Here is a 25,441-nt window from a genome sequence, read left to right as displayed (position 1 = left end):
CAATTTTTTGGTTAGGTTTTTGTTTGTTTGTTTTTAATTATTATTATTATTTTTAACAAGTGAATCAGTGTTATAGAAAATAGAGCACTGGATGCAGTACCATCCTGTTTTACCTCTACATGCACAGATTCCAGTGGCAGGAAGATGATGTTTGGGACAGCAGGAATGCAGTGGCAGACTTTGGCCATACCTGAAGCATCAGAAAGGGCTCATCCAAAACCTTCACATAACTCCAACGCTTCCTCACCCTTACGCTTCAACTGGACAGAACATGTGTTGGATACTGTCACTGAAATGGGTTTAACATTCCTACAGTCTTCCCAAGCTTTAAACTCCAACTCTCTAGGTTGCAATGTAAAGGATACCATCGTAATTTAACTCAGCTCATGGACACTGAAACAGGTCAAACATTTGTCAACTCCCTTTAAATGTCTTTTAAAATATTTTCAGAACCACTAAATAAGCCCCAAGAGAAGCATGAACAAATAGTCAGTCTGCTAAAGAGAAGCGGAAGGATCGCTCTCTCCCAAAGGAGGATAGTCAGGACATCTGTTGAACACTCCAGGTTTTTCTTCCTTTCCTAAGGTAATTGTTGACACAGTCCCATGGTCCCACTTACTCTTTCAACTAGAAAACTAGAGTTTGGATAGCATCATAGTTCATTGTTGGACCTTTCTACCTCCGAGTTAGATGAGTAATTAACTCCGCTCCTGGGATTGCGGTTTGACTCCTTGGCACTGTGCGTTTGGTTGAACTGGAAGTCTCCATAGCCTGTAGGAAAGCAAGCAATTCCCTTATCAGGCTTGATGCAGTGTGGCTAGCAAAGACAAGGAAGGTAGTGGATACGTACCATTGGTGGTGATGAGTGGGAAGACCACCAGTTCTCCAGACTGCACAGGTCTCAAATGAGCTTTGCCATGGCCATGTCTGCTACAGCTCCAGATTTGGTGTTCCAGATACGACAAGGATGTGACAGATGAGAGGGTGTACAACCGCTAAGATGTACCATGACAGGCGGCAGAAATCTCAGAACAAAGTTGAACAGGAAGAGCGTGTCTTTTCCTGTGTCCCACTTGTGCTGAAAACAACAAATTTAGCATTTCTGCCTCAGACAAACTGCTGCCTTCTGTGAAGACAGCAACTGTTGTTTTGCACTCAAGATAAAAACTGTGTGTGTTCCCTTCCTGTCAGTGAATTTAATGATAGGAACAGTTGCCACATCAATTAAACAGGAGATGTAAGTTTTCTGCTCTGGCAGAAAAAAAAAAGTTTGCACAACCTTCCCTCTGCACCTGGTGAAAGAGTAGTTCTCTCCCTTCCCCAGCACTCAGCCACACTATGCGTTTGCAAAGAAAACTCAGAGACCACAGAAATAAAAGTGGAGTTTGGACTTCAGATCTTGGAGGAGTTGATATGAGCAAACAAACTCTTTTCAGGCAGGCCATGGTACACAGTGCCTCAAAGTCACTTATGAACGATTATGCTTCTCATGTTATCTATGTAAAAAACTGGCTCTGCTATCCCAAACAGATTTGCTAAGAAATGAGGGCCTAGTTGATGCAACCTCTGAATCTCAAGTAAACTCACAGACCTCATTCAATGGAGCCCATATTCTTACCCAGTTCCTCCCACCGAAGCCAATGAAAGTTCCCGTGATCACCTTCAGCAGGACCAGGATCTGACAGAGACACACAGTCCCTTAGTAGAGTTTTATGTAAAACTTGATGCTGAGCATGCAAGTAAAATATCAAACTGCTCAAATATTTGTCAGTGTTTGTGACAACACGTCAGCTTGTTTTCTAGAGATTGTCAAGTGAAAATTGCTGTACTGTAGATGGGTGAAAATTTAGCCTCATGCCAGGAGGCAATCACCAAAACTGAGTACTTCTAAAGGAAACAAAGAACCACCCAAAAGCTTCCCTAGTACATTCATGGTCAATAAAACGAGTGTGCTGTAAACTTGTGCATACACATGAGAAATCAGGATCTAGCCTTCAGTGGCTAGCTGCATCCCACAACAGATCCTGGAGCAAACGTGTGCTCCATCTAACCAGCAAAGACAGTACAGTGAGGACTGTATTGAAAATATTCTGCTGCTTGGTGAGCTGTCACATCCGGTTCCAACCAGCAAAATGCATCTTGCATGGCTCCTGCTCTATGAAAGTACTTCTGTATATGGTGGGAGATTACCTTTAAAGGCCGTCCAGTTTTGATACGTGTGACAAAACACACATCAGTGCTAATTCGAGAGAAGGAGCTGATTCTCAGTGAGAAGCAACCAACGTTTCACACTAAACATTTCATATAAGCAACACAAATTGATACTTCTGTATTTGTTTCTGTCGTGGTTCTCTCAACTGCTCCCTAATGACATGTAGTCAAGTGTTATATTTTGATTTGCATGTTTCACATGAATCATTAATGCAACAATAAAGAACACAATGTTGTTCCCACCACAGCCACATTATGTTCCTGGAGATGGAGTGTGCCCACAGAATGCTTATACAAGGAAAATCACACAACAAACGAATGGGCATGTGCACACGCTTGCTTGGCTTTCACAAGCTGCTGTAGGCAAAGGCCCCTCTTGCTTGTTTGCATTTACCTATTTTCATTTGTTTGTTTCTTTTTTTATTTGCAACAGCTTGTCTACAGTTACATTTGTTTTGTTTTTGTTTTTTTTTTAAACAGTTGTAAGATGTTAAATGGACTGGCTTGAAGTAAGCGGAGCTAGTAAGTGTTAGGCTATCTCTACAAGATCGTTACCATGTGGATCACAGACTGGAGGTTTCTGTCTCAAAAGATGTTGACGCGTGCTGGCACAACTGAGCTAACACTTCACAACATATCCCCAAGCACCAGCTGGTCCTAGCTTTTAAGACAGACCTGCACATATTTTCTACATATCTCATTTCCCAAACTCATTGCTAACACTACAAATAAGACGACTCCACCAGCCAGGAAGGCCAACCAACTGGTCAAGAAGATAATTTACAGTTAATGTAAACCTACTCAGCAGGATTAGCAGCACATTTATACACTTACAAGCATTCATGAGTGGCATATGATGCTAATGGACATTAAAAGGAAGGGTGCATGATGAATGATGGTAATTAATGATTAAAGCATTACACAACACGTTTCTCTGGGAGTGCCATGTTAGTGTCACTAAGTTAAGATCCATCAACCTGCAGCTTAAGAGGTCGCAGGGTTGCAAATCACTATCGGAAAAACAAAGGTATTTTTACCCTTGCACTTTTACTCTTGTAACCACATGCAGGAATATTAATACAAGAATGAGGACATCTCCATTTTGATAAACATATATTAAATATGTGCATGGGGGGCATGCATGCACCCCCTTTTCTCAAAGCTCTAGTGTTTCCTAGCTGCTAACAAATCCTGTCTTCACCTCTGTCTAAAACGCTCCATTAAGAAGTACCTTACATTAAGGCATCGTTTGCATCAGTAATTTTTCTTAATAACCAAGTAGGCTTACCAGGACAGTTTCTTAATAACCAGTAGTAGCTTACCAGGACAGACAAGGATCCTGTTTGCTCTACTCTATAGATTATGGTAGAATTGGTGAGAGAAAAAAAAATAAAACAAAAAAAAACCCACCACCCCAAAAATAATATTTCCTGACCACCATTTTCTGTCTGGAAAGGGAAAAATTTTCTTGTGTAAATGTACATGCAGTGTGCAGAATATTTCTCTGGAAGGAAGGCAGCAACGGAGCACGCTGTAGTCTGGTCATTGCTAAACCAGTGAGAGGTGTTAATTACAAATACATCAGAGCATAGTAACAGTGAGTGTAACACTAATGTCTGGACATTGAAGCAGCTGAGGATGACCTCAGTTTATCCTCTGAGCAGGTCTGGGGGATCAGACACAGCGTCGAGGCACCCAGTGCCAGGACAAGTTGCCATTGAGCATGGCTCCAGCTGCCGCTCACCAAGACATTGGCTGCTCCAGGTTAACACGCTGCTGCCCACCCAGCCCATTACTGGCCCAGGAGAAGAGTCAGCCCACGTCTCAGCCAACTCCCTTTAGCATCTGCTATCTTAGCCCAAACACATGGTGATCGGTGCTTGAATTTAGCGGCATCAATTTCCAAATGGAACAGCTAACATGTAGGTACATGTGACAGCCTGCCAAAATGCTGGGGGGTGGTGGGGAGGGCAAGAAGCCTCAAGTAGAGGAACGAGGTGGACAGATGCACACAGTAACACCTTAAACTGCAGCAAAAAGATGAGGTAGAAACTGGTCTGTCAGACTCCTTGCTTGACATAAGATCTCTGGGAGGTGACTAATGGCCTGCTTTAAGAGAACTGAGGGGTAAAGGGGGGTGTTGTGTGTTTTTTGTTGTGGTTTTTTTTTTTAGTTTGCATTTTTTTCTTCTGTGCAGGTTCAGTCTCATCACAGCTACAAGCCTTAACAGATCTATCTCCGATTTTTAAATCGGCTCTATCCAATCTGTTTCTAGGAGGATTAGATAACACAGTGCTGAAGAGGCAAGCACATCCAAGATGCAGGTCAGCATTAGAGCTTCCTAATGCAGTAAAGATGTGAGCCTGTCTTACAGGAATCAGTTCTTAGCCCGAGAAATTGATTTTTCCAGTCTCCTGAGCTAACCAGACAGACTCACTACTTTAACTTAGTATCTACTGGAATAATGCTGACTCTGCTAATCTGAGTAAAGCTAGCTGTTACAGCAAGAAATGCAGGTACTGGAAGAGTTGCCTTGGCTCTGCAATCAAAGTTATTCCCCGTATTAAGTTTCCTTTAAAAATAATAAAAGTTAATTTAAAACGCATACGAATTCAGAGAACACCACTGCATGCAGCTGGAAAGGATAAAAGATGCATATAAATTTCCCCAGCTATATAGTCAATCAGGTTCATTTCAACGGCCATCTACAGCCTGAACATATTTTTCCATTCTCAGTACAAACACAGCACAACATTTTCAGAGCATGAGAAGCAGCCAGTTAGAAAAAGAATGAGAAACTTGAAGTGATCACTTGATCCTCATAAATGCCACTAAAGCTGATTTCAGAAGTGGGCCTTTGTTTTCCTAATGCCAGTAATTCCTTTAATTGAAATTGCGTAAATTGTCTTTTTTCAGCTAGGAAATGCTAGTTCTTCACTCTTAAAGTGACTGAAAGGCTTTTTTTCTCAACCTGGAAGGTAAGCAGGCTTCGCACAGAGCACACTAGCTAAGGAACCAAGAAAGAGCAATCATCAGACAAAAACTTACATAAAATCATCAGACACTACACTTTCACATGTTGAAAAGCAGAGAAAATGCTGTGAAATCTAGGAGGAAGATGGGAGCAGCAAGTGGGGATTTCTCCTTCCATATTATTTTGCAGGGAGTCAAACAGGACAAGTAGAGGTGATGAGTTTTCATGAAGAAGTGAAGAGGAATTATGCTTAACAGTTGTGTTCTAGTTAAAAGAAAAGTAGCGGACAATCAGGAGTCACAGATTCTGGGTTCTGTTTTATGCTCAGCTAGCGACCTTGAATAAAACACTTGGGGCCTGATTCAAGAAAATAAACCCATATGGGGCCACTGAAGAACACAATGTCAGTAAGACTTTCACATGGGATCCTTAACCCTTCTCGGGTCAGATTTAGCAATCCAAGAAACCGTCATAAATCTGATGGTTTGCAAACACCATATGAAGGTTAAAACAAACAAAAAATAAAATCCACCATTTCCAGATAAAACCTACACAAGTCCAACAGTACAAATCCTTAATTCTGATTTCCAAAAGAAACTTAGCACATGGTGCTAAAAACTTTCCCAGCAAAGAATGTCACTTTGTCCTGGAGCAAGAGGAGAACAACAAAAGCTGCACTGCCTGTGTGCCAGGACACCAGTCAAAGAGCAACTGTGAGACAGATTTTTAAAAGAACTTTGTAGTGGTATCTTTAAGAGATGGTTCTCTGAAAAGGAAAGAGTTCTCTGAAGAGGCTTTCCAATTATTTCTGCATCCTAAAAATAGCTGGAAAGAGACCTGAAGGATAAAAGCTGGCAGACTTCCACTTCTAAGAAGCCAGGCCACAATCCACCTGCTTTAGGATATTTGATCATGATCTAATTGCAGTCTAATGCTTGTAGGGCCCAGTTGATGATACCCAATAGACTATATTGTTTTACATGAAGAAATGAATTAAGTCTTCAGACACAGAGAAGTCAATGGATGTCCATGGTAATGTCACTTTAAAAAAGACTTTAAAAAGAAAAGTATGAGCTAATTCAAAATGAAAATGCAGTTGTTTCCCCTCCACAAACAGAAGAGAGATTGCAGATGCTTAAGAAATTGCAATGATACAAATACCAACACATTACATTAAAACTACTCAAATATCAGCTGTAAAATGAAGATGAAGTTCAGCTTTACAGGTTTCAGTAGGACTACTCTAGATTTCTGCTGGTATAACTGAGATCAGAATCTGGTCTGTTGCCATTAAAAATGGGTAATGAGTACTCTATCTCCACCTAGAAAATTAATAGAGATTGCAAGATCGTAACTCAAAGCCCTTACAAAAAGATCTTCCACTGTTTAGTGCTCAGGCTCTTTAACTGCAGTCTCTTCTTGCTTGGTTGTCCCATCAGCTAGAGTAGTGATAGTTGGTCATGTTAAGTGGGTGAATACAAGCTATTACACGTTTCCAGCCTTTGAGGAACCAACACTCAAAACTAAACAGTGCAGTTCAAATGATTAACACTGCTTTTCTATTACTAAGTACCATGATAAGCTATTAAGTATGCAAAAAAGTTATTAAAAGCAATGATTATTTTAATTGGTATACACACATTAAACTGAGACTGTTCTTCACCTCAGAGCTACTGTATGAGACTACATACAAACTCTAGCAGGCATGGCACATCGAGCACAACTGGGTCACTCACTGTGCTTCCCTTACAATTTAATAGTTTGTGGGTTTGTTTTTTTTTTTAGAAAGTCATCAGTAGCTAAAAGGAAAGTAAAATGTCTGATACTTGAAAATAAGGTCATTTCTTGGACAGCCAGTGCTACACATACAAACCTAGTGGCATTAAGACTTGTTGAAACTGGCTTCATGCAACAAGAGACTCACAGCACACGGGCAACTTCAAGCAGACAGAGGCTCTTTTGTTTACATCTAGAGATGTGAAGTTAGCCACCCAGTAAATTCTTAAGTACTCTGCTGACTACCATTGAAGAAATTTTTGGGCTTATTTTTCCCTGAAGACTTTTGTAGTATTTCACAGGAGCTGAAAATATCCCATTTCTTTTAGTTTTGGATCACTTCATCTCCATGGTCAGTATCTAAACAGAAACCTACCCACTCGCACTTGTGTACAATCTCCTATCAGGAAACCAAAGCACTCAGAGTATTTGCTCATCAAACTCTCATCTAAAGAGGAAAGAGTCCATTCTCCCATCACCAGCACCCTGAGCCATCCAGAACAGGGATCAACGTAAGAATTACCAATGGATAGAATACAAGCTGGATAACCAAAGTTTCTGTAGTGAATCTACAGGTTTCTATAGCCTTTTCTTCTATCAAAGTAAGTTCGAATGCTTTACCTGTTCAGTAGCATTTCCTATCCTAATGAAACTAACAAAACAAGGAAGAAACCACAACAGAATAGTTTCTCTGTCGCAGCTGGAAGGCTTCAGGTGGCTCCAAGTAGACCAATGCTCTAATGCGAAGGCTTCAGGCTTACTCTAAAGAAGGCCCACACTCCTCTAAGACTCAAGAGGAAATGCCTCACCCTTAGAAGTAAACACCCTGCCTTAAATAGTCAGGAGTCACATGGTTTGCTAGATGGGTCAAGGCTATTGGTCACTTGACCATCCATCTCCCAGAGTGATTGGCTGAATGCTACAGCACCTGTTTCAAGGTAACTTTCCCAGTGTAACGAGCCACAGGTGTTTTAGTTAACCTGCATAGGGAAAGAACCTTCACAGGATGCTGCAGCAGCCAAAAGATTTCTCCACATTTCTCCTCTTTTGTCTTTGACCCAGAATACATAAGCAGTCTGGTGCTTTTGGTTGAAAAGATAATTAGCTAAATGCTTGCGACTTTAAAAAAATTTGTTGACACTCCTTGAAGAAGGAGTCAGGCACAAGAAACCGGTGCTACTCTGTCAGTGTTACTCATAACACACCTTAAACTTGATTCTTCTTCCAATGCAAGTAGTTCAACCTAGTCCTAATCATAGTAAAAATTGAAGAATAGCATCAACAAAAATATTTTGGGTACTCTTTTAAACAAAACAAAAAAAACCCCAACAAATAGAACAAGAGGAAATGGGTATAAATTTAGTCAGGGGAGATTCAGGTTGGATGTTAGGAAGTATTTCTTCTCTGAAAGGGTTGTCAGCCACTGGAATAGGCTGCCCAGGGAGGTGGTTGAGTCCCCATCCCTGGATGTGTTTAAGAATAGGGTGGATGAGCTACTTGGCGATATGGTTTAATGGGGATTAGGGACGGTTGGACTCGATGATCTCTAAGGTCTTTTCCAACCTAGAAATCTATGAAATCTATGAAATCTATGAAACAACATTAAGAAAAAAGTACAAGAGCAATAATTATTGCAATAATAATATACCACTTCAAAAGGTATTATGTTAATATCTACTCCATTAACATCGGATTTTTTGTTTTATTTTAGATACATTATTCCTTTCCTACAGAACAGGGAAAACTGTGAAGCGACAAGACTGTGATTTGAACATCTTGAATGAGTGAACTTGTACTGCATCAATAAGGTCATGATATAGGTCACTAGCAACATCATTTTCACTAGGCTGGCAATAAGATCTCAGATTTGACATATGACTTCACTGTCACAAGATGTTAATTATCCCCACTGAGGTAATATGCAGGCAAACACAGAGAGGCACCCGTTCTCTTTTGATTTATTAGAAACTGTATTAATTTACAAGAATAAACACAGAATTCATTAATTTCTAATAATGCAATTTAGCTACACTGAATTACACCTGCTCCTTAGCTCCACCACAGAACAGAAAGGCATCAGGTATAATAAAAACCTGAAAAGGATTAAAATACTGAGTCAAGCCAGGGACTATTGCCTTTCTTATTTAACACAGGCATTGTCTATTACAAGCAATTTTCTGATGGCTATTGCTCTTGCATAATATGCTGTATGAACATGCAGAGGGTGGGGTCCCAACAGCCCAATTCTTTTAATTCACTGAAGTGGAAACAGTCAAGAACAAATGGAAAGCAGAGATCAATTGCTCCCACTGGCGATGTCACCAATTATGAATTTTGTGGAATTAAAGTGAATTTACCATCTTGGCTGTGTTATTATGGTTACATTGTGTAACATTATGAAAAGCACATTCATCTCATATATAGGATTAGCTGAAATAAATGTATGATTTCTCTCCTTTTGAAATACTGTACATGGTAATGATCCTTGATCTGTTCTAGCAAGATGTCTCAGGCTTACTTTTTAACTAGTCACAAAGCAGCTGCCAGCAGTATTGGGAAGCAGTGCAGCAAAAATGGTAAAATTCATTTAGCCACACATCAGCAACAGCTGGTACAGTTTCTGATAGTCACCGAGGAATATGACAGCCCCATTCTCTCATGCCAGTCTACCTCCATAGGTGAATTGCCTTGCCTTCAGAGGGGATGCTTCTGATATATAGCAATAGAAGAAGGGACATGAATTTGGTCTTCAACTTCAAAAGCAGGCTATGTAACTCAGTGATGTAAGTGTCAAATAAGCAGCACCACCCTACAGAGAGCAAGTGTCCAAATGGGAAAAGCAAACATTTTGTTAATCTTTATCCAACCAAGTTCATAGCCTAATGTTGTATAGTAACAACCAGACCATGAGTGACTGCAGCTGAGAGCTATACAAGTGGCAATCTCCATTGTATAACAAGGCCTGACAGATGGGGGTAAGGAGCAACCATTTTAACCATTCCAAGGAAATTCAACAATACTTATTCACTACAACTTCTAGACAGCTCCAAAGTAATTTCATCTTTTGGGTTTGTGGAAACAAAAAATGCTTCTTACGGACAACGGACATTCCAAATTTGCCAAGCTTGTGTTTGGAAATGAAACAAAGAGAAAGTAAATATTTAATTACATTTAACGAGATTTGGGAATGAAAGTCAGAAAACACATACGACTATTTTGCAAGCTAACACAGAAAAAAAGGCTTACCTGCATCACTAGCTCCTAGCAGGGAAATGATTGCTATGGCACACTGCAGGCAGTTCAAGTCACAAGGGTCCCTCCCTTACATTATGTTGGTGCCAGGCACACACTAGACTTATTAAGGAATAGCATTACAAAGGGAATAGGAACTAGGAGAGACAAAGGGAGGAAATAAAAGTTCTACAAAACTTTAGATTCAAACAGAAACTAAAACTCTTAATAGCATGGGGGAAGGAAGGCAATTTCAACAAATTAGAAGGAAGAAGCTTTTACAGGATGGAATGAGAGATTGCAGGGAGTAAACTGCTGGAAAAGGAACCTACGTGATCAGGACAACACTGCACAACAACACTTTGCACAACCTGGACCACAAAGAAAAGCACACAGGATTTGGTTAGAAAAGTGGCTTTTTGTCCAGTCTGCTAAGACAGCACTGGTCCACAGCACTCAAATGGAAGCGATTGTACTATCTGCTGAAGTACCAGAGTTCTGTAAATTATTTCAGATATACTAAACTCATTGATGGGCACCTAGCAGCATTGAAAATCTGCTTCCCATAATGGCATTTCATTCTGACAGATAAAGTACAGATAGTGGTGCTCCAACACAGCTATAGTTAGTATTTCAGCATAAATGACAGGTGACCCACAAAAAGGAATGTTTCAGCTTAGATCGTATCTGCCTCAAGATCTGTGTGTTTGGTTGGACTCTTTCGCTCCCCATGTTAAAGACAGAAGTCTCCTGTGAACAGGCCTTTTTGCAAGAATGAGGTTCTCCTTTTAACTTTTATTCTTATTATTTATATCGCCGTAAGAATCAAGAATCAGACTATCAAATTAAACACATGCTGGGACACCATTCTAGCGAAGAGCTAAAAACCTTAATACAGCAATTACACAAGGAGTGGAAAGAAAAAGGTTATGAAATATATGTCAAGAGACGAAATAACTTGTTCAGGGCCCAGATCAAAAGAAGAACCAGGGAAACAACTATACAGCCTACAACCCACATGTCTGTGCTACCTTCTGCTCCTAAACTGAAGTCAGGAATATCTCCGAAGAAATACAGAATTTTGCAAAGAAATTACGTGAACTTTTCCTAATCTGGATTCAACTAGTCATACTGCTAATAATAATATTCTTAAGGAACTGAGAATAATTGTCTGTTGAGTATAAATACGAACTGCCCTCTCCTGGACAGAACTGGAACACTCAAGATATCTCATTAACCCAATTTCACATCTATACAGTCCAGAAAACATTAACACTATTTTAAGCACCTGGAAATTCAGAGAATTTGGTGTCCACTCCCAAAGAATATTATCCAAAATTACAGATATTTCTATGTGAAACCCAATGTCAGGGTTCACACTCCCTCTAATCTGATCCAAGACATTGTCTGGCAACAGCCACCAGCTCATAGAAATACACAATAATTGCTTTTGAGCTATAAACTTCAAGCAGGTGATGGACTATCACAGATCCATGACTTACTGAAGCTTGAAACAGCAACACCAGCACCCCACCCCAAACACAAACCCCAACCAAACACCACTCACTGTTGCCACTTCTAACAAAACGGAGGGAAAAAAAGTTTGGGAAATCCTTGCTACAGAACACCTAGCTCCCCTTTGTTTTCCCCATAGGAGTGCTGTACAAAACAAATAAGGAGACTACACAAAGGATATTCAGAAATATCCTACAACAAGGCCAAATCCAGCAAGCTGCTGAGTAAGTACCTCCCACAAGGTGCCGAGTGCCCCTGACTCCTGCTAGAAGTTATATCGCAGAAGCCTTGACACATTCGGACGCATGGAGGACACCCATTATTTTAGCCATTTGAAAGGAAGCCTGATTGATATAAGACACCCACAGGGGCAGTAGAAGATGGCTGCAGTCTGAGCAGTGACATAGGAAGGTCAGAGGGAGGTAGAGGGACTACACTATGTCAGATTTAAAAAAATAAATACCCCCTCCTAGAGCTTTGGAAATGACCTACATATCATTTTGTCGAATAGTTTCTGTGGTGATACAGGCCAACATAATAGTTATGAGAGCAGCCCTGAGAGGGACAAGGCAGTGGGGGGGATGCAAACGCACAACAAGAGATGGCTTGCTTCTTCCAACACATGGCTCCTGAGCTCACAGCAGCCAAATGTTGTACTTTGGACCAAAATAACAGCTTTCTCTTTGCTATATTTTAAAAATATTTAGCATTTTCCATCAATTAAGAAGTTTTTTAACACAAAAATACCCTATTAGTACCATATAGTTCACCAGATGTATGGAGTGAAAGAAGCATTGCACTCCACTAGTTAGTAAACATACCCAAAGATATATTTTTTACTGTGGTTTAAGAGGGTGAGGACGGGTAAATTACAAAAACAATCCTATAATATACACTTTCTGCCTAGAAAACCTAGTTTCAGAGTCAGTATTTCTAGAAATGTAAGTACTGAAACTGCACTTTAGTTGTCAGTAAATTCATTATCACATTAACTAGGTCTAAATTATTAAACCTTAATGATGTAGGTTCTCAAAACGCGTTGGGCTTTATTTTCCCACACAGAATCAATGTTAAACATTAGCAGTATAAATTAAGTAATACTTTACCATGGCATGCTGCTGCTTTGAATTGAGTTACCCTAGGAAGATGTATATTCATGGCTACAGGCTCTCTTTGGCCTCCTAGCGAGGATGATATAGTTTATTGTAACAAATGAGCAGTCGACCTGTAATGACTTAAATGATGTATACATTTTTGCCAGTGAAAATGTACCAGTGAGGACCTTTCTGCTTAAGGGAATGAGAAGAAAACAGGAGCATGTAGTACTATAAACATAATTTCCATGAAAGCCTGGGGGAGCATCTCCCTTTACACAGTTTAGAAGCATGGCGCATATCAAAAAACATTTTAGGATAGTTAAATTAATAGAATATAGACTCAGGCAAATTTGAGAAGGATAATTTTTTAAAAACAGTATTTTGGCTTTAATCCTATGCTGCTTTTTTTTTTCATGGCCTTCAATCTGAACTGTGCAAAAGATAAGTTAGGAGACTATACAGTCATTATCTTGATGCAATTTATGGGCTCTTAGAAGAGGAAAGTATTTATATTGCAAAGTCATCATAACTTTTGTCACATATTATTGCTGGGCTTCAATTTCTTCTGTTGCTATTTCTTTTACTCACCCGGAGGACTTTAAAATTGCAGTGAATAGTTTATCTGATAGTCTAAAGGTTACAGCAGTCCACATTTTGCAATGATATTTCAATTAGAGAAAGCAAGGTAAAATATACATCTTATATTGCTTTTCCAGGATGCCTAAAATCAGACTGAATAGCCATGGATGCCTGCTTGTCAAAGCCATCAGCAACTATCACCAACACACACTAACAGGTTGAGAAGAACAAATTAAAGACTGTGATAATCCAAGCCATTTGCCGCAGATCCCTTGACTGAGCTGCCATACCCAAAAATTGTCTCACCTCATTCGTAAGTGCAAAACGAATGCTGATTCTGCCCAGATACAGAATCAGAAACTACTGAACCGAAAAAAAAGGTACGTGATAAACCTAGAGGTGAGAGACTGCACAGTCAGTGTGACAGAGTTGCCTTCTCTTCCGTTGCTTGAAATACTAGGAGGTAAAAGAAACATTTCCTCTAACTATCGTGAAGTACAAAAGACAAGTTACCAGAGACAGATTACAAAAACTGAGGCCTGACCCAGGAGGTAAAAAGAAGGAGAAAGGAGGAGACAAACTTACCAATGTTAGCAGCATAGCACAGGCCCAGGAACAGCAAGTGGAGATCCAGATGTCTCCTACCTCTGAAGATATCCAAGTGAACCAACTTTCTCTCACATTTTGGGAATAACTAAATAATGACTTTTTCAACAAAATCTTGCTAAGCAACATCTCTCAACACTGAAAAGGCAGCTATCTCCTACACCCTTGTGAGGCAAAGAATAAATAGATACACAGGCCAAGTTCCACCCCCATTCCATTCAGGGACAGGACCACCAACACCAGTTGGACCAGCCTGGGCATAAAGAGAAACACACCATTACTTTACACAGTGGCATATGGTGCTCTTTTCTCCTGCTGGGACTGCATGTGGGATGGACCTTTGTGCATAAGGCTACTACTCCTAACTGCATTCAAGTAGGTCAAAGGAAAAGACGCACGTCAGCCTTCCTGGGAGTAAAACACTGTCAACATAATGCAGCAAATTAGGCATTTGCACAGCGGTTTAAGTCAAAACAACTACACACACAATAACATAAAAAAAACCCCCAACAACCTAAAATCCAGGAAGGTCTGGGAAGGCAAAAGGAAGATAAATCTGCATTTTCAGCTATTATCTAAAAATTGTTATCTCCTCTACAAAAGATTTATTTGCATACACATATTCTGAAATTACTTACAGGTAGCAAATATTTCACAAATGTGAATAAATGCCTTTAGTGATTTCACACCTGGTTTGCCTTTTTCTAACCATTGTCAAACCTACAAATGCAACCGATACTTAGAAGTAGGGATACAAGAGCTTGACTTTAGTTATCATCCATATTAGATAGTTGATAACACATTAAAAAAACAACCACAAACCAACCAACAATCACCCACACACAAAATAACCAACACCAAAACAGCCACACAACAAAAACGTCGCTGTGTCACTGGTGAGTTTTGCTCTCTCATACTTCAGTTTTCCCATCATGCAGAACTCCAGATTCACCTATTGAACCTTTGTAACAGGTTCATTTTGACTAGAGGTTCATTTGGACCAGATATCCATTTTCACACATTTTATTGGTCTAAAGGTAAGCAGTTCCTAGAAAGCCAACAGTGAAACATAAACTAGTTTCAACAGTTTTATCCTACCGGCAATAAAAGATTATACTTTATGGTATCCCCAGCTGGCTTCTAAGGACTCAGAATTAAAAGTCTCTTTTGAAAAGTGTGAGTAGGTAGAGATTCTGCCTTATGAAAAGAGAGGCATTAACTCTCAAAACTAAGGTATCCACATACATTTCAGCATGCTACCATACCAAACAATGTTGGTATACATCAAGTATGTCCAGAAATGCTTCCACAATGCCATCTGTTTATATCTGCACCTCTGCTATGGTATCTCCTAAGAATTACCATGTAATAGTCTCAGCTTGAGCTGAGTGCTTTCTCATTCACATATCAGCAGAAACCGTTTGAGTCAAAGGCTGCTTTCAAGTAACCATTGTCCTAAAGACATTGGCATAACGGAAATATAAATCAATCTACTTCTACATTAAAATACTCAATCAAAAAGAAAAGAAAATTACATGGTGCTTTAAGAGCCTTCTACTAACAACTAATGTGTGTTGTACTAAAAACATGTTATTTGAACTGTAGAAACTACCATAGTAGTAATTGTGGTCAGTAAGATGCAAAATAAAACTAAACCTGGATTTCCATTTAAATAGTATTCTTACAGCTGGAATTATTTGTATTTATACATTTCCTCTTGGGTTTCATTCCTGACACAGGGGATCTTTAGCTCCTGTAACCTTACCGCAGCATTTTTATACAACAGCAATTCACGTACACACTATAGTTTAGAGCACATTTCTTCCCCATGGGAATGAGTTTTCCACTCACGTACCTTTAAGTACATAGAGTGCTATTGCCAGCAAAGTAGTAATAAAGCCCTTCCTTGACTCATTTGGTACAACTTCTCATTGGTTAAACCACAGCTCTCAAGTCTATCTGTTCCACTTGTTTAGTAAAGCCAGAAAACGCAGCAAATTGCTTCCCTGCTCCTGCTATCTGAATACTATTCAGAGGACCTCAGAACAGGTCTATTTCCAGTTTTGTATTAAAACTGCTACACCAGCACCATGACCAGTAACAGCAGAATTAGGCTGTGCATCTCTTTAGTGGTTTTAGGTACCATGGCAACATAACAACAGTGTGACTGGGTTTGAAGGTGTAAAGTCACCACCTATTTACACAACCTCTAATAAACAGCAGCTTTGTGTTTCCTGTAAAAGGAAATTAACCCAAAGAATGAGAGAGGAGTATAATCTATCTTTAAAGAACACCAAAGGCTCTAAAACTTTATCATGGTGGGGCCACATCTGGACAGAGAATGCACATGTGCACAACTGAGAGAGATAAATTCAAAATAAATGAGAACTAAACAGATCAGATGTTCGGCCACTAATCTCTAACACTACCATCATCCCCATGCCACCTATTCCAGAGAAATGAAACAACAAGTCCAAATACAAACAATTTACGTGTAACAATATTCTTTACTTCTATAATGGCCGTCTCTCATGGTCTTCAGTATAAAGTCAGGATCCTTTTGTATGAAAGCATAACCAGAAAGAATGTATTGATACCAACCAATTGACCACTTTACAAAATTAACACACACCTGGGGAAACCATGGTTTCAGAAAAAGGTACACCAGAAACATCAGGACAACCACAGTAAGATGCTACAGTCACTGCACACTGACAACCCCGCCAGTGGGCACCTCAGGGAATGAAATACTGGCAGGAGGACAGTGAAATATCTGAGATGCTGGAAAACGCAGAAGTCACATTTGGCTGGCTCAGCTCTTACGCTGCGCTCCCAGTTTCGATGAATTCATTGTACACACTGAAGCTGAACTGCTGTAGCTCAGACACGGGCAAGGGCAGTGTAACATCCAAGCATACAAAAGGTCGCAGAGATGAACACAGGGAGGGGCTTGGATAGCTGAGCATTTCAGACTGGGAAACATGAATGACATGATGGGCCAGATAAACGGGCAAATGAATGCAAAACCTCCAAACCTGTTGTCATTACATGCTTAGATTACAATGTATTTCCGCATTCCCACTTTCAACTGTCAAAATCAGATACTTAACAGAAATTACAGTATTAAACTAAACATTTCATCCTTATTTAAAATAAGAAAGTTTAATGTTTGGTGCAACTCTATCTGCCTTTTTTTAACATTCATTTCATTATGTGACTAAGTCCCAGATCTTAATGTGAGATGGAAAAGCATAAACCTATTAAGACAGTCATAACTACCAGTTCCTACTCTGAAACCCACCATCACATGCAAGGTGCAGTGCCAAACTGTACCAGTTTTTCCAGGTTACTCTGAGCCGAGTAGAATCTCATTAGGGACCTCTTCAAAGACCAGCTCCTCAGAAAGCAAAACAAAATTATCTTGTATGTTCTGGCTACTTGCAGCAGCACCTTTACATTATGTATAGTTCTTGATTGCTCTTAGTGTGGGCAAATTGCAGAGCACACTAATTAAGGTTTTTCACTTTTACGCGAAGGATGGGAATTTATTGCTGTTTTTATGCGAACGCATTGATGTTCTGAGTATTTATAACATATTGTTGCATTTGTTATTAATAGAGCAGTGTAGTGGGGAGGGGGAGTAAGAATCAATAAAACTCCCTCAGATCTGCATTTACAGTATTTAAAAACAAGATAGAACATAAATAGTCCACAGGGTTTACTTGTAGAGATGTGCTTCCTGAGCAACTTCATTGTTCTGCCTTGGGGGATGCGTTGGCTAACTGGTATCATTGGAATGTGATGGTGAAAATAAAAGAAATTGAGAAGCAGTATTTTCTATGGGTTGGAAAACGCTAAAACTGGAAGCAAAGACCTCAAGTCCTGTCCAAGTTCTGTCATTTTAATACTATGTGATAACACCAGGGGGCCAATTTTTAAGAGCATTTAACTGCCTAAGTGTGGTACCTCATGGGATTCCCAAAGGAGCCTCACCTTCAACCACCTTGAACTCCTCTTTGCTTACAAAATAAAAGTACCTACAACATAGCCACAAGCAGTTTGAGGAGCTCTGAGCAGCAATACGTTTCAAGCAGGTTTGATCTAAGACCTCAGTGGGTGCAGAGCATGATTCCTAGGCAGCCAGCGTAAGGTGCGTAGCTATGGGAGTGTTTAAGTAGAGAGAAGGATGTATGAACCCACTGCTTTGGCTAGCTCTGAATTTTCCCAATTTCCACACCAAACTTCCCTTTTGTTAACCTGCAGGCATCTCCCAACATCTGTGATCCACATATTCTGATAAGGCCAGAATCGGCCTCTCCTAAGCTTTGTGTGTACCAGGAACTCCACACCATCAACAAGACAGAGACCACTGTCTGTGCTTCCTGCTGGGCTGCCCATCCTCACGGTTCCTACTGAACCGCCACACATCACTCCTGCACACAGCACTCGTGCCCACTCTTTCTACATTCTGGCAAGGCAAAGCTGCCACACAACAGCAACATTTACTCTGTGTTTTTTGCAGGTTTCCAACTCCTATTGGGAGAGGGGCTCAACAAACCTGAGCAATGCACAAGTGGTAGAATCTGCCAAAGAATTGTTCACAAATTTCCACACCAGCAGCCTTCAGGAAGCATAAAGGATTTTGCATATTCTGCCTAAAGGCATTTTGATGGATGAAAGGTGGGTAGGTAGGGCAGAGAGATAAGGAAAAGACACATCATATTCTGCCTCTACCCAAATAATAAAGCAGACTGCTGCAATGCCCCTACAGCTGTCTGGTTCTTCCCTCATTTCTCAACTTTACTCCGCACAAAAGCTTATTTCCAGATTCGGTCCTCCCACCATTTCTCTAACCCCTTGCGAAACACACTTCCCAACACCTCTACCCCTGTTGACTCTCTCCACCCATCCTGCAGCCCCCCAGTCATCTTGACTCTACTTCTAAAAGAGGTATATTAACATGTTTTATTTCAGACCTACAGGTAGTTTTTAATCTGCACCTGCTGGAGTGAACCAGGCCTGAGGACTTCAGTTCAGCAGGAACTGGTGATGCAAATAATAAAACTATTCACTGAGAATTAGAAAAAGGAGAAGACCATGATACCAAGAAAGCACACTTGTGCTTAACTGACTGTACAGGGTCTAATTTATATGGCTTAACTGCTAAGGCGTTGGTAGAAGTCAACCACTCTAGACCTGAAAACCTGGGAAGATGTGTATATCACAATAACTAGAGGACCAACAATTCAGTCTCTGATAGACAAATTCGTATTTGTGGGTATGGTGGCAAACAGTATATGTTACAGTTGACTCCCTTCAGTGATGTTTCCCTTAGTGCCATTTTTTTTGGCATGGAGACATATCAGTTCCTGCAGGTTCCAGATTAGTTTCAAGCATTTGTGGATGGAAACACTAAACTATGCAGATAAATTTCAAAAGATGAATGAGCATCTGCACTCCAATATAATTTATATGCAATAATACACGTTATTTATACACTCTGAAGGCTCTGCAAGCCAAAACATGACTATTTTGTCTATTTTCCGAATGTATAAATAAGACATAGGATTGTAGAGAAATTATATTGGAGTGCAAAGGCTCATTTATCTTTTGAAATTTACTTGCATACCCTTTACACTAGGAAAAATAACACCATCCAGAATTTACGCAGAAATAAAATCAGTCAGATGAAAGGCTCTATATAAAGTGTTATGGTAACACACTCAAATTAAGTAAATTCGGCCTTTTTCAAATTCATTAATCCTCACCATAAACTAAAAACAACTTCCCCAGTTTAAACTACCTTTATGTAGAAAACAGGATGCAAAAGCAGGTCAAGTTAGCTGAAAACCAAGAACTGCTCTTTGCAAGGAGGGACAAATTTTGCTTTTGCTTACACCACAGTAACAGCCATTGCAAGTCATTATTCTAGCTTTACACAGATTGAAGCAATAGCATAATTTGCTTTAAGGAAGGAAGAACTTGCTCAGGCTTTAAGAATGTCTAAACTCTAGCATGTGTAAATTCAAATACCATTCCTAACTCCATAGCTCATCTCTAATACGTGGCAAGTAACTTCTGCTCAGAAAGAACCTACATAATATGCTTGTTTGTTACTAACAATTACAAATTCACTTTTCTGAAGTCAACTGATAACAATTTACATCCTTCAGTCACAGTATTTGGAAGAAAGTATTTCAAAAACACTTTGCCAGTCTCTTTTATATCAACTTCAATTGTTCTTTAAAAATAATAAATCTGATGGTGGAAGATCAGATTGCTCTGTCCTCTTCATAACCACTTCCCTGTTCCTTTTCACACAACCTTGTCTTTTAATGAATCATCCACCATGGTTTCTGTTTCATGTCCAGAGCTTTAGGGTTATAGCTTTCACACTAGCTGAGAATTCACAACAAAGCCTGTTCTACAGCTATTCCTGCTTTTCCTTTCTGGCTGTCTCTTGTGGATGAAACACACACTTGCTCTTGTAAATTCACACTGAAACATCTTTTAAAGGCTTCCACATCTCTCAGCTTTTCAGTATAAAAAAGCATTTAGTACATCCTGTAGGAGAGTTTAGACTCTGACAAAAGCACGAAAATGCACGTTGTCAGAAAACCTAATCCAAAGCCACTGAGGTTAAAGTAGACACTTTGGTTCAGATATCAACAATGAAGCAAATACTTATGCTTCATTCTCCCCAAACTGCTCTCTCTCCTAATGCTTTTTAGCCTTTGATTTGTCACACCTTAACTTAATTTCACCATTACCTTTAATGCAGAAACAGCACTGGGATTTCTTAATTTCACAAGCAAAGATTTGCTAAGCTATTTGAAACTGAAAAAATACACCAAATCCCACATGAAAGTTATAGTTTTTAGATTACTTTTCTCTTTAAAAATGAAAAAAAGGAGAAACCGCTCAGGGTGAAACAAGAACCAAATCAAAGAACTCTAAAGTACTTCCTAACCAGGATTCTTGTTATTTCCACTATGTATCAAACTTCCGCACAAGGGATCGGAAAAGGATAAATCAAAAGAACGCAAAATTCCCTTAGATGTTCTGGAAAAATCCCTTTTTCAACAGAGTCAATTTTGAAGAAATCAAAACTAGAAGCTAGGTTTGCTGTTTCTCCAGTTACCAATATAATTGTTGCTTATGCTTTCTTCCATGTGATGCAATCCTTTAGGTACCAGTTCTGGTCTGGTTACATACAGTACAGTATGCTAAAACTTCTGCTGCAAACTGCACAGATAAATAACTGATGTTTAAGTGCACTGTGGGATGAAAGCTTTATAGATCCAGAAACATTTTTCATCTGCTCAGTTCTGCAGCACATACCTACTTAAGGCCTTCTGGCAACAGCACATACAGCTGCAGTCAGGGAGTTCCCAATCCACCAGCCTACCCCGGTATCTTGCTTTTTCTGCAGATGCTATAATCTTTTTTTTCCTACACATATTCCCAGTACCAAACAGCAGAATCAAAGCTTGATAAAGTGACAACAGAAGATAAAGTATTTCTTAAAATCTAAACAGCCAGAAGCAAACGCAATCACAATATTTCTATACCTCTCATTGGAAGGCAGTACATAAATACAGGAGTACCTCATTTAAACTACTGAATTGAGCTTGGTATCCAGGTCTGGGCAAGCTGTCTTCTGAGGGGGATATTTTTCAACGCAGAAAAAGAACATCTACAAGTTCACAACTAGTATTATAGATGTTTCTTTTGCACTAGAAAATTAAAAATAAAATGCATCTGATGCAGCTTAAGTGGTGATCTGTGTCACATGGTGCTGTGTCTCCTCTTGGACTGGGTGGTTCCTAACCCAGCTGTTCCAGAACCAGCTCCGCAAACAATTTCAGCAGGCAAATACATGCATTCCTATGCACGTACAGTTACTGGCGATGTCCTCTCTCAGCCCTGATGGCTCAAGCTAACTGACCACAAGAAGCCATACAAGAAGTTTTGACCACAGGAAAAGAAATGTGAAGATAGACATGAGAACTATGGTACCATGTTTTCTAGAGGTTAATAAAACAAGATGCCAAGCCAGAGTTACACAGGGTATCAGTAACAGAGTAGAATCATCTCAGTGCCATGCCCATGCAGAAACGAGCTGCCAGAATGTCTCCTCCAGACTACTAAGAGGCCATACCACACTGTCAAGCTCTGCTGGGAATATTCAAGCGCCAAAACCTCCTACAATTATCAGTCATAAAAAGAAAAGGACAAAATAAAGTCACAAAGGAAAATCAGCTTCTAATAGATATTACCAGAGCAGATTTTAACTCTTAAATACGTCAGCTTGAAAAAAAAGCTGTCCAACTTCCATTCCTAAGTGCTGTCCTCCCTAGGCTGAAAAGAGGGCAGGTAACTGTCAGTAGACAGCAAGGAGATTCCAATTGGTACAAATGCATTATCCAGAGTAACCTAGTCAGAGTTAATTCAAGCATACCCTAGAAATAGCTTCTTTCTCCCTCCCTCTCCAAGCAAACACTTCTCTGGACTAGGTATTAACCTAGGTCAAGCAACAAAATTTAAAACACAACTGCTGCTCTGGGTGCTTACTGAGACAGATCAGGCAACCTCTTGAATATATCTTTCTAATACATGTCAAGGCTGTAGAACACTGTTTGACACTCCAACCAGGAATTCATGGAATGGGATAGCTGAGGCTCCTGCCACCACTCAGATGTCCAACCAAATAAGATGAGACACCCCAGGTAAAGGACACCAGGTCAGATCGGTTTGGTTAGGTTTAGAGATGGAAAGAGGGGAGTCCTTTTCAGCAAGATGAACACGTAGGATAGCTTTTGCACAGGTATCTCATGAAAAGTAAGCACAGCAGAGGCATAAAGGTCCAACTAATGTTTGCAAATCCTGTTTTGGCTCAATTAGTCTTTTTCTTTTTAAATTGTGGGGGCGGTGGTGTTGATTGGGCTGGATTTTTTTGGTTTAGTCTTATGCACATACATGAGAGAAAAAATGACGGAAAATGTTTATAGTGGCTCTTAGAAATACACACAATTGCCCGCTCTGTTAAGAATTCTCTCTATAGTTTTGCAATAGCTATGAAAAGATTACTGCCTGCATTTCAGTTAGGAAGCTGAAAGAAGCAGCAAACAAGACTCCAATCCAGTAAAACCATCATTTTTATTACTGTATCATCTAGAGACTTCTAGTGTGGGAACACTAGGAGTGTAGAGGGATAGTTGATACTGACTCTAAGTGCTACCATTTAGATAACCACGTACTTCAAAGATAATACATGCTGAATTAAGATCAGTGACTTCTCGTCACTCTGCTTTGTTTGCCGACACATGCCTTTGCCTCTAGTTTCCAAGCTGAAGAAAGTGGTTAGTGTGGATACACAAATCCCTTCTCCAAACAGAGCACAGCCGAGCACTCACTGAGGCCACCACAACATCGTGACCTCTGGGCATGGTTAGAAGACAGGTGTGTCTGTCAAAAGCTAGACTCAAACTAATCAAAGAACAGACTTGTTTTAGCAGCACAGGGGCTGATTTACTCTGATTTGTAAGCAGGTTTCACATCCAATGCCAAGCTCAATGCAGCCACAGTTGGATTCCAAATGCTTCAGCTAGCTGTTCTGAAGCCAGTTAATGCAAGTAGCTGTTCATCAGCAGCTCTCAGACAGTCCTCCTACTCCAGCAGCCTCCTCACACCCCCTCTTTTTGACAACCGCTTCACAGCAGAGAGGGGACATTGCCCAGGAGCTCCTGGGAGCACACTGAAGGAACGCGCTAATGAAACGACAGCTCCGATAGCCCAGCGGGTGGAAGATGAAGATCCACTGACCCAGCTTCACCCAGGGAAGGTGCAGACAGCAGAGATGACGCTTCCAGCAGCCTGTCACACCACTGCAGGACATGTTCTGGCAATCCTGGGTTCTTGCTCCCCACATAGTCAGCCCTTTCCCAGGCCAGAGCATCCCCAGCACAGCCCCAGCCTTGCCCGCCATCCTCCAATGCACCAGGACTGCCAGTCTCCACTGACCTTTTCCTCCCTTCCCAGATACAACCCACTCCCCACAATCCTCTCTTCAAGGATGCTTTCGTTTGATTATAAACTCTTTTGGGCATAGATGATCTTTTATTATGTGTTGGTACAGCGCCTAGAAAAACGGAGTTCTGATCTCAAGGCGCTACCGTAATATAAATAACAATAATTCACTACTACTAGCCTTCAGTAACTCCAGGAGTTTCAAAGGGAGATGGTGAGTCATGCTAACATCCCTTTCTACAGAAATAAATCATTTTTGCACATTCCAGTATTCTGGGGAGAAGGAGGGAAGAAATGCAAAATTAATCTAAAACACATTTGATTCTTTAAATTTATAATAAATCCAAGTGATTTACCAGAACATAAAATTCTCACATGCAGAGTCAAGGACAATATTCTATTCATGTGCAAGAGTCATTTATTCATTTATAATTAGATAAAATGAACTGCAATTTTTTAAGAAAAAAATTTGCATGTGGCAACAGTAATGTATTACGGAAGGGTGGCACTTTGTTACACCCATTTGTTAGTCAGGACACTGGAGCTGCAATTTAATAGACAAGAAATAAGTACAGTAGAGGAAGGGAAAAAATTAAATTCCGCGTGATCAGCAAGGTTTCGAACAATCGCTAGCCAACTGAAGTGGGTGCCATATCTATAAGTCATTTTGTTTTATAGGCCATTAGGATCTCCTGAGAGAGGCTGCATGGAGACTGCTGCTTTTTGTTGAAATTAAAATGTCAGAGAAAAAGAAATAGAACAAAACAGGGAATCTGCAATTAATTACAAGGCCATAAAAATTCAATAATCAGGAGGCAGTGCTGCTGTAGGCACAGCGGTATCTGATTCAGGCTAACAGGAATGGAATACATTAATCTTTTCAAATTAGTTTTTTAATCTGACGGGGATATATAGTGACGTGTTCTTTTACTGTTTGAGCAGAGCTGCTGTCTAATATATAATGCTGAGTGTCTGGAATTAGGACATCTATAGCCATTTTGTGACTACAACATTTTCACGGCATTTATTCAATCCTATCTGTACACCTGTCCTACAGTAATCAGGCAAAACATTTTCAAAGTTCACATCCTAGACACTGCTTATGAAAAAGAATTAAAATGCTGGGATTAAGACCAAATAGTGGGTCTCCAAACAAGAGTTGGCAAAAGGCTGCTTAAAAGGACAGTCTGCTTCTTCAGGATACATCGCTAGGCTTTGAAACTAGATTCCTATTCCTTGTCTACATTGAGTTCTCTTCCTTTTTTCCCCCCCCAAGGTGACCTGCAAAAAGAATTTCTTCATGCTTCCATGTTTTCATGCTCTAGAGTGAAGCCCTGAGAGTTTCATAGATTAGGGGAATTTCTTACTTTTCCCTTTAAATATCAGTAACATCCATCAGACCTATTCTTCTCCTGGTGAATGC

Source organism: Tauraco erythrolophus, chromosome 9 (assembly GCF_009769465.1).
Source record: "Tauraco erythrolophus isolate bTauEry1 chromosome 9, bTauEry1.pri, whole genome shotgun sequence".
Lineage (NCBI taxonomy): Eukaryota > Metazoa > Chordata > Aves > Musophagiformes > Musophagidae > Tauraco > Tauraco erythrolophus.
The sequence above is the reverse complement of the archived record's forward strand: the minus strand, read 5'-3'. Positions refer to the sequence as shown.